This window comes from Rhinolophus sinicus, linkage group LG13, assembly GCF_036562045.2.
Source record: "Rhinolophus sinicus isolate RSC01 linkage group LG13, ASM3656204v1, whole genome shotgun sequence".
Taxonomy (NCBI): domain Eukaryota; kingdom Metazoa; phylum Chordata; class Mammalia; order Chiroptera; family Rhinolophidae; genus Rhinolophus; species Rhinolophus sinicus.
This window is the reverse complement of record NC_133762.1, coordinates 8,081,681-8,091,409: the sequence shown is the minus strand read 5'-3', so window position 1 is coordinate 8,091,409 and position 9,729 is coordinate 8,081,681. Positions and strand designations below refer to the sequence as shown.

Genomic DNA, 9,729 nt, shown 5'->3' with positions numbered 1-9,729 from the left:
TTCCCTGCGCAGACCAGTTGCTCAGCCACACGAGAGCAGAAAGCCTTGTAATTGTGGAGATTCTAGAGTGTCTCCTCGCACTTGAAAAAAAAAAAAAAAGGTGATGGTGGTGGTGAAGTTGAGAGGAAATTACTTCCGCAATTAGTTTCCCCAGTTCACTGTCCCATTTGTTAAGCAAATGGTCCGCTGATGGCTTTTAAAAATGGTCGCGTTTCTATAAACTGGGTTAGAACATCCTAAGGACCTTCTTTCTGTGCGATGTCTGACGGTTTTACCTGCGTCCAGATGCTTCCAGGAGTGTGTGCTCTAGAAGTGACACTGGCCGCGGGCCCTCAACAGTTACCAAACAGCTTCCTGGGGAAACTTGGGACCTCAACAACCTGCTTCAGTGACACACTGAATCGCAAACAGGTCCATAGATTATGATTCCATTAGCATTCCTTTCTTCCTTGTGTTAGCAGCTTTCCAATTTAACAAATATTGGTTGTCCGCCTGTTAAGGAGGAAACTCAGTGAGAGCCAGGCTGGTGTGCTGCTTGGCAGTACAGATGTTCACACAAAAGGGGATTTTAGGGCCCTGGTTCCACACAGGTGGGTGTTTAGAGCGAGACCAGTAGTAGCACGTTGTGCTTTTGCTTCCTCAGCCCCTCTATAATCTCTGGTAATAAGTATATAAATGCAGGGAGAATGGAAAGCTATGAAGAATATCTGTCATTAGCCCAGTCTGTCCCCCAAAGTGACAAGGATGATCAAAACCAGCCTTACAATAAGGTCATTAAGAAGCAATACTTTGCCAAGCGCCGTGCTAAGCACTTTATCTTGTTGCATAAAATACACAGGATAAGTGTTGCTCCCCTGTACAGATGGGAAACTGAGGCAGGAAAGAATCCAGAAATTTGTTCAAGGTAAGTGGTGGACCTGGGAACTGAACGGGAACACTTCTGAGGGCAGAAACCATAGCGTTTTCACTATTCTGTGCTGCTGGAGACAGTGTAAATCGGGGAAATTTCATGGAAATAAGAATTTAAATTTATATTCAGGAAACAACCCATGTCCTGGGAGTCAAAGTAACCATCGTGAGTCCATTGAGCATTGCTTTCATTCAACCTGTGTGGTTAAACTATGACTAACTTGGAATGAGAGGATGAAAAGCTATTTTCAAAATATAACTTGTATTAGTATGTGTCTCCCTTAACATATTTTTAAGGCCCTAATATATCCAAGTGGGGCAAATGAGTAAAAGTGCACCTGTATTCCTTGTGTATTGCACATTGAAGTAAAAACTTTTTTTTTATTATTGTGCTTTAACATATTTCAGCTTGATTTCTTCCCGTAGCTTCCCGTTAAATAGAAGTCACTATTGTCACCTAGAAAGGACTTTGTATTTGTGTCTAAGTCTATACTCATGCATGAATGAGTACAGTTAATATTTATTTTAGAAGGTAGATCTATTTTTTTTTCTCAGTCTATCTCTGGAAATGTGGAGTACTGCAATGTGCTTATTTGGGCAGGAATCCTAAAATTCCTAATTTTAGCCTTTGAGTGAATGAACCATAACAACTCAGCTGACAGTTTCTTAAAGCACGTATAAAACCCTGAAAGTAATTTTCAAATTAAAATTACTACGCTGTATAGGGTGAGAATGAAAATAGTGCTTAGATTTTTAAATAGTATTTCTTGATATTGAGAGTACTTGCGTTCTTAAAACTTTCCTTGTAATTATTGGTAATGACACAAAAAATTGAGGGGTTCTATATTTAATTTAGGTTAAGATGTTGAAGAAAATGTTTTTTTGCCTGTGTTGAGAGAATCAGGTAGGATTTTCTGCCTGAATCTTGCTTTTGGGAGTGAAATTAACAACACCCCTTGAACTCGAGGAGCATTTGAAATCCTGCCTGGAAGGTGTTTATAAAAGTGTGTTTGGCTTGGTTAACATGCTGCAATGGGAGGGCAGGATGGTTGATGAATTGGAGAAATTCCCAGGAAACAGAGGGCCAAGGAGCAGAGTATACAGGGAGGGTGAGACAGGCAGGTCTGGATTTTGTAAGTCCTCAAAGGTAAACAATTTGGGAATCCTCCTTAAGAAAAATAATATAAAACTAGTTATGGAGGTGAATACTTATTTAAATGTGAAAAAGAAATTAGAGCAATTTGCTGGAGCGTTCCTGTCTGCTGTGATCCCTTTGGGCCATTTACCAGAAATGCTTACAAAGAAATGCTTCCTGATTGCACCCTGGCTTCCCCTCTCACAAGAGCACTCAGCATCTTCCAGCAGCTTATGGCACTGGTAGGGCCTATGCCAGTAATTGGCCGAAAGCTGAAGCGCCATTACCCTCAAAGAATGGGAGGAAACGTTGTGGTTGGAGGCAAGGGACTCACGCGTGGTCCGTGGAGCAGAGAAGAGACTATTGGCTGGGGGGGAGGGAGCCACAGCGCAAGGGGAACTGGGGCACTTCCAGTCCAGCAAGTAGTGCTGAGGTGAAGGCCCCTGAACTGGTTTCCAAGACCTTCCACTTTGCTTGTTTCTCCCGAGGTGCCTTTGGTCATTGGCTCTCCCAGCTTTCATTCTATCCGTCACCATGTATTGAGGGTTTTCTATGTCCCAGGCACTGAGAAAGGCTAGGTCCTGATCTGATTTCACTGGTGACAGCCCAGTGTTGGAGGTGCTGTCCTGGAGAACTGGAGGGCTCCCACACTTAGGCTGAGTTTGGAATTGCTGGTGGAGTTCCCGAGACGGAGGGCTCCAGGAAAGCCGTTCTTTATATGTGGAGGGCCATAGAAAGCCCTGCAGGTTGGGACCCCCACACTCTCGTCCACGGATGCAGTGAAGCCCCTTTGTCAGTGTTTCTCATCATGTCCTTGTAGACCAGTAGCACCCACACCCCGGAGGTTCACTTCGCAGATGCTCATGTTCTCAGGTCCCATCCTGGGCCCCTGATTGAGAAGCTCTGTGTTTGGAACACAGCAATCTGTATTTTAAAAAGCCTTCCAGATGATTCTGGAGCTAGCTTGAGAACTATTGCTCGTCATATTTAAGAGAACTCGTAGGGCATAGAATCCACAGTAGAGATGGAGGGAAGGGAACGAGATTAATACCTGGGCTGATATATCATTCAGGTAATTTACGTTACTATCACTGATATTTATCGAACACTCAGATCATACCAGGTGTTGTGCTAAGAATTATTAAGTCTTTTAATCAGCAATGCAATCCTCTCAGGCGAGGCTGTTATCACCTCCATTTAAATGCAAGAAAACTGAGGCACACAGAGAGGAAGGGAAGCGTCCTAGGTCCCATAGCTGTAAGGATTTGAGCATGGCCAGTGTGGCTCCAGCACCTCTCTCTCATCGGCTTGGGAGAGTTTGCCTCAGATCATTGCTACATGTTGGTATTGTGGGAGAGGTCTGGAAGGCAGGCCTGAGATGGCTTGGAATGGTTTTATTTACTGTGCGACCCAGCAATCCCTCTCCTGGGTACCTACCCAAAAGATCTGAAAACACTTATCTGTAAAGACATATGTGCTTCAGTGTTCATTGCAGCTTTATTCACGGTGGGCAAGACATGGAAACAACCAAAGTGTCCTTTGATAGATGATTGGATAAAGAGGGTGTGGTATATACACAATGGAATACGATTCTGCCATAAGAAAAGGTGAAAAAGTGCCATTTGTGACAACATGGATGGATCTTGAGATTATTATGCTAAGTGAAATAAGTCACAGAAAAAGTTGAGAATCATATGACTTCACTGATATGTGGGGTATAAAACTGAAAGCAACAAAGGAACAAGACAAAAAAAGAGCCTCATAGACACAGACAATAATTTAATGGTTACTAGAGGGTGGGGGAAGGGGGTGATAGATGAGGGTAAAGGGGGTCAAATATATGGAGAACTGACTCTGGGTGGTGAACACACAAAGTGATATATAGATGATGTAATACAGAATTGTACACCTGAAATCTATGTCACTTTACTAACCATTGTCACCCCAATAAACTTTAATTAAAAAAAAAAGAACGACAGTCATTTGCTCGCCACTTGGGGTTGACAAGTTTTTCTTTAGGGACACATTGCCAGATTAGGGAGGAAGAATGTTATCATCATTCACTCCTAGTACAAATTTTTAAAGTTTCATAAGGACATGATTGCATCTATGTGGTTGCATCATGTGGGCCTGCCTCTCTCCCTGCGTGACTGTGGGTTCACATGGACTTCCCCAGTGGATGGCCTTGTTTCAGAATGTGGGATTTGATCTGGATATTAGCACAGACGCTTCTCTCCTAAAGGCCCACTCCCTTCCCAGGCCACAGAGGACTTGAGGATAATGGTGTGTTTTGCCATTATTCTCAGTAATTTTATTTTCTGAAAGAAACAATTGGAATATCCAGCATTCTGTACATTGTAGCACAGAATAGCCTCTGCATGTCAGGCAGAGTAAGATTATACAGCTATAGATGTGGCTGTATATGTGAGGATATAGAATGATGGCCCGCCTTTGGGTGTGAAACTCAGGTGACCGTGTCTTTACTTTTCTTCCAGTGACAAGTGTTTAGACAAACATTCATTCGAGTTTATGGCAGGAGGCAGAATTTAACTTTGAGAGTACCAGCTGTCTCATCCGTGTATGCATTTGTTTGTATGGTTGCTTGCCTAGTGGTGGTGTGTTAGTGTTATCTGCGGGAAGGAAATACAGTGGTGACCAGGCAGATGTGATCGCTACAGGCAAGGGACAAACTTGCTCTGCAGTGTCATGGGTGAATGGAGTTAGAGGTCATAATTCTGGCCCAGTAATTCTGGCCCAGTCGGCTGGAGAGGAGTTAAGAAGTGATACTTTAGGAATGAGATTCTGGGGCATGGCTTCAGGCAATAGGGAAGCAGAGGTGGGGAAGGATTTATGAGACATCCAGGAGATTATAGGGGTGACCAGGTGGATGTGGGTGGGGCGAGAGAGGGAATGTTGGGGATGAGGTTTGTGCCCTGTGCCCCTGGGTTGCTGCCAGTGACACAAGTCACGACTAGAGCAGAAGACTGTTTCCAGAGAATAAAAATGAGTTCTGTGGGCCTTGTGAGTTTGAAATGTCTGGATGACTGTACAGTATTAGTTTGGGGTGAATAGTTGGCTGGGATAAAGGTCTGCAGTTCAGGAAAGAGGTCCGCCATGCAGAGATTCGAAAGAACTTGTCTTTAGATGGTCATTGACTAAGTGACTAATTATGAACTGATTGAACAATACAACCTGACATACCAACTAAATAATTCAATGATTGAACCACACGCTGTCTCCCAAGGAGAGTGGATAGGTGAGAACTGTGGCTGTGTCACCTGGCCAGGCAGGATGGGAACAAGTTCCAATTCCTTTGATGAGAAAGCAGAAAAAGGTTTACTTCCGGCTCATTCTTTAAAGGGTGGAGATGAATTCTCCACTCTCTTTAGCCTCTAATGTATTTGTTAACCTGAGCTCCGGCCCATGGGAGGAGGTCTTCAACGTGGAAAAGCAAACAAGAGAAGGCCAGAGCAGGAGATGACAAAGGCCTTGTTGAAAGCTGGCTTTCAAATTTGAGCCCATATCATTGTTAGAAGAGAATATGCTTGCCCCTCATCCCCTTAATTTATTGTCTACTTGTAAAAACACTCACCCATCACTTCTATGTAGTATGTTCATTGTAAAATCGTCCTATGATTTTATCTATAATTGATGGATGGATGGTTTTGAGGAACTGAAAGTTTAGGATAGCCTGTTTCAACTTTGTCCATTAAAAGTCAGCTAATAAACAGAAATATTCATGAGACATCTGTGAGATCGAACACAGAAGTATTCACCTTACTTGTGTGTCTGTGACCATGTTCAGCTCCAAGTTGTAACTGAGGTGACAATGCAGAAAACGAACGAACAAAACCCACGGACCAAACCAGAAACAAAAATAAGTGTTGTGTAACACTTATTATTTACTTACTTATTTTGGTGGTGGTTGGAGAACTATTTTTAGCATTATGAAAGATGTTAGGGTTTAGTCTGAGCATTCAGGTAGCATTGCTTAAACCACAATACCCAACATTTTTGTTGTAATTGTCATGCCTGATGTGAAAGATGTTATAGACACAAAATTAGTTTACCGTTCTTGGTTTGTAGTCTGGAAATGACCTTGGGGGTCAGCTCTTCCATTTCCTGATGTCCCCTCTTGGACAGCAGGGGTCCAGAGCTGCTGCAGGCTGGCTTGTCCTCCATGGTCAGTTGGTGACAAAGTCTGTCCAGTAAAGAGTGTCTGTAGTTCTGAGTCCTTCAGTGTCTTACAGCTTCTCTGGAACGCTGCTTGTCTGTTTCTGAAACAGGCCCCATAATTCACACTCTCCACTTCCTTGAGTCTTTATTTCCACCATGCCCCCTCCCCTTTCCTCCTTATCTTTTATTTGGTGTGTTTGTCATGCACTTTCTTCCTGCATAGTGTAGTGTTTTGAACTTTGTAGGAGTCCCCGGTGGAAGTCGCCTTTAACATTTTAGGCCTGTCTAAACAGGTAGAATTTCTCTGACATGTCTTTCATTCTCTTAAATCTCCTGTGAGCTGGCACGGAGACATTTAGCTATAGCCAGGAATGAGAAAGAAGGTTCTCAGGCAATTACCTATGTTAATATTGGACCAGAAGACATGGCAGAATCACGAAGGTAGATGATAAGTTATTTTTAAACATCATGAACTATTTACGTATGTGGCCCCCAAAAAAAGTTTGGACACGTAGGTGTGGGCCTGGTTCTTAATAACAGATTGTTATTCAGTTATTTATTAACTATTTCCTTTCCAACTTTCAGCCTTGTGTCCATGTCTAGCTTTATCGTCATGCACTAAAGACCCTAAATCACTAATTTGTTGCTTAATTTTTGGATTCAGTTGCCAACATGTGCCTGTTTATTGGTAGTGATCGTTTCCCTTGGTGGAAGAAGTCTTCTGACTTTTTCTGGTTTGCAGGACATACAGACTCAGCTTCTATATTTCATATATTGTGCCAGCTCCTGGATGTTGCTGAGCTGCTAATCCTTGTTCACTCCAATCCTCTCAGGAACCCTACTAGGTAAGAGTCACCCCCTTTTCCTAGAAGAGAACACTGAGGCCGAGACCCAGGTGACTTGGTCAGCGTCACCCCCTTGGATGGAATTTTGCCTCCACTATTCCACTCCAAGCCATCTAACATCTCCTCTCAACCATTCCACTCTGCCTTGCGTCCCAGCAAAGTGTTGAACCACAAGACTAGACAGTCTCCAAGACCCACTGCGACAGATTCCAGGACTGTCTGCTTCCTGGGGCTGGGAGCAGCTGCTCTGTGCATCCCAGGGTGAACGCAGAGTTGAAACCCTTCACCATAGAGGCTGCTTTAAAAGCTGCATCGATGGCGCCCTGGAATCTTAGTGAACCTCTTCTGGAGGTGGATTTGGCATGGTCTTGACAAATAGGTCACTTTAGAGCAATTTTCTGCCAGGAGATTGTGAATACATGAAACTGGATATCCTGGAAAGGTCTCTCGCCTTCATCTTATCCAAGTGAGGCTTTAACCAAATAATTGTTATATTAGATTTGTGATGCAAAACAAGCAGTCACTTAAGCACCACACTTAATTCCCGAATGTTCACATGGGAATGACCTCACTGGTTTTATGTTTTTAAATTGATGTAAGCTTTTAAATATATACAGATGTTGACATTTCAAAACTCCTGTAAAATTCCTGTGGTGCTGTTGATCCGATCTAGGGGCTTTTTGTTATTTTACTCATTCATTCATTCATTCATTCATTCATTCATTCTTTATTCAGTCATTCATTTATAAGCAGTAGGTAAGCAGTAGGCTTTTTGTTATTTTACTCATTCATTCATTCATTCTTTATTCATTCATTCATTCATTCATTTATAAGCAGTAGGCCCATTTATCACAGGAGATCTTTTAAGGGTCCACAGTATACAGATGAGGTTGAAGCTCTGGTTGATGTGGTCTTGGAACAGCTGGAGTTACTTCTGCTGAGCGTTCTGCTTACCTCCATGAAGGCTTCTGAGACCCCTCCTAGGAGACCCTCCTTTACTCTGGGCGTAGAGTTTGTAGCCTCTTAGGACATGATAGCAGATGCCAAAGCGGGCGGGGGTAACTGACGCCCCCTAGACCCTGCGGTCAGATGTTTCATGCACAGCTCATGGTCCTTTGAGTAGAACACTCATCAATTATCTACATTTTTTCCGGTAAGAGGCCAGTCATCTAATGCTCCGTAGAGAATGATACGGTACGTTGGCTTTTTTGGTGAAACTTTTTATGTAAATTTTGCTGACCAATTCTGGATGTCTTGCTGGTGTGGTTCTGGTAGTTTCTGTGGTTTGTAGGTAAATCTGGCCAGTTGAAAAACCAGCCCTTACCTCTGCAATGTAATTTTTTGCTAGAGGCTGTGGGTCAGAGCTAACTGACGAAGTATTTATAAAGTATTGGTTTTATCGTTGCTGTGAACATTATGTGACAAAGCATGTATGAAATAGTATAGAGCAAAACCCTTCTTACATATATTTATGCCATGTGCTGACATGTGTATATGTAGTTTAAAAAAAAAAAATTTTTCTGGAAATGAGCATAGATAGACACTTACTAGTTCTTTGATGGAGATGGGTTCTTTGATGGTCATCTGGGTTGAGTGACTTTTCATTACATTACTGTCTGAACAATTACAATTTCCTAAAGGCCTACCTTGAAAAAATATTGCCAGGGTTAATTGAATGGTGAGATACAGGCCTTTTTGTGGTGGTGGTGGTCTTTAAAATGTCCCTTAAAAAAGTCATCCTGGGGCATGAGAATATTAAAAATACGTTTGAATTTTTTTTGTTGTTGTTAAACAGTTTACAGCTTTTAAAAAGTCTTTGGCATTTCTTATGTGATTTTATGGGCCTAACATCTTTGTTTGAGATCAGAACTAACACGACAGTGCATGGGACTTGAAATGATTAAAGAGAGGAAATGTCAGAGTGGTCACCTCCACTCCACAAGTGTTTCTGGAGGCCACCTCTGACCAGGAAGCTGTGGGGTGGGACCACGTGACAAACTTCCACCCCAGTAAGCCAGCTCTGCAAGCTCACGCTATGGTTCCCGTAACTCATCACCACCTGCTTCCTGGGAAGAGCGGAGTTTTGGATTCAAAGTCAGGCTCAAATACCTGCCATGTGTAGGACTTCACGGTCTTCAAAGCACTCAGGTTTCTCGTTTGTAAAGTGGAGATGAAAATAACTTGCTTTGGGGTGCTGGGAATATTAGTAATAACTCCTGCACAGTGCCTTGCGTGTAGTAGGTGCGTCATACATTTCTATTATTCAAGGAAAGCGGGAGTCTGGCTACTTGGTAATAAGTAAAGCGACAGAGTTGTGGGTACGTGAGTGCTCACCGTGTTTTATGGCAGCTTTTCCCCAGAGATCAGACCCTGCTGCCCTGTTGATGTTTGGTTCTACATTTTCTTCTAACCAGACGAAGCATAAGAAAGGGTAGGAAGGGAAACATGAGTAGAAACTAGTACTAAATTCCAATGTTTCAAAAAATAACTGGAGATGCATTTTAGGGAACAAGAAAAATGATCTTACTCAGTCCATTTTACCCAACTTGAGGGTTTGGGTTTTTTTTTTTTTTTTTTTTTAAGATATGAGACACTAACCTTCCTTTTTTTAAAAAAATCACAAAACACTTAGATTTTCACTTTCACTTTGAAGGTGTTGTTTCC

At 42.5% G+C, this 9,729-nt stretch overlaps 1 protein-coding gene across 5 annotated transcripts in view; it reads left to right on the top strand.

The window, feature by feature from the left end:
* The window catches only part of MCTP2 (multiple C2 and transmembrane domain containing 2), a 394,026-nt gene that overhangs the window by 216,063 nt on the left and 168,234 nt on the right, over window positions 1-9,729 (top strand). Inside the window, exon 1 of one of the 5 annotated variants that reach the window (XM_074317384.1) lies at window positions 393-411. The exons of the other annotated variants lie outside the window; for them this stretch is intronic. The gene's annotated coding sequence lies outside the window, so the exon portion shown is untranslated. Of the gene's footprint in view, window positions 1-392; window positions 412-9,729 lie in introns of those variants that run through there. 5 annotated transcript variants of the gene reach the window in all.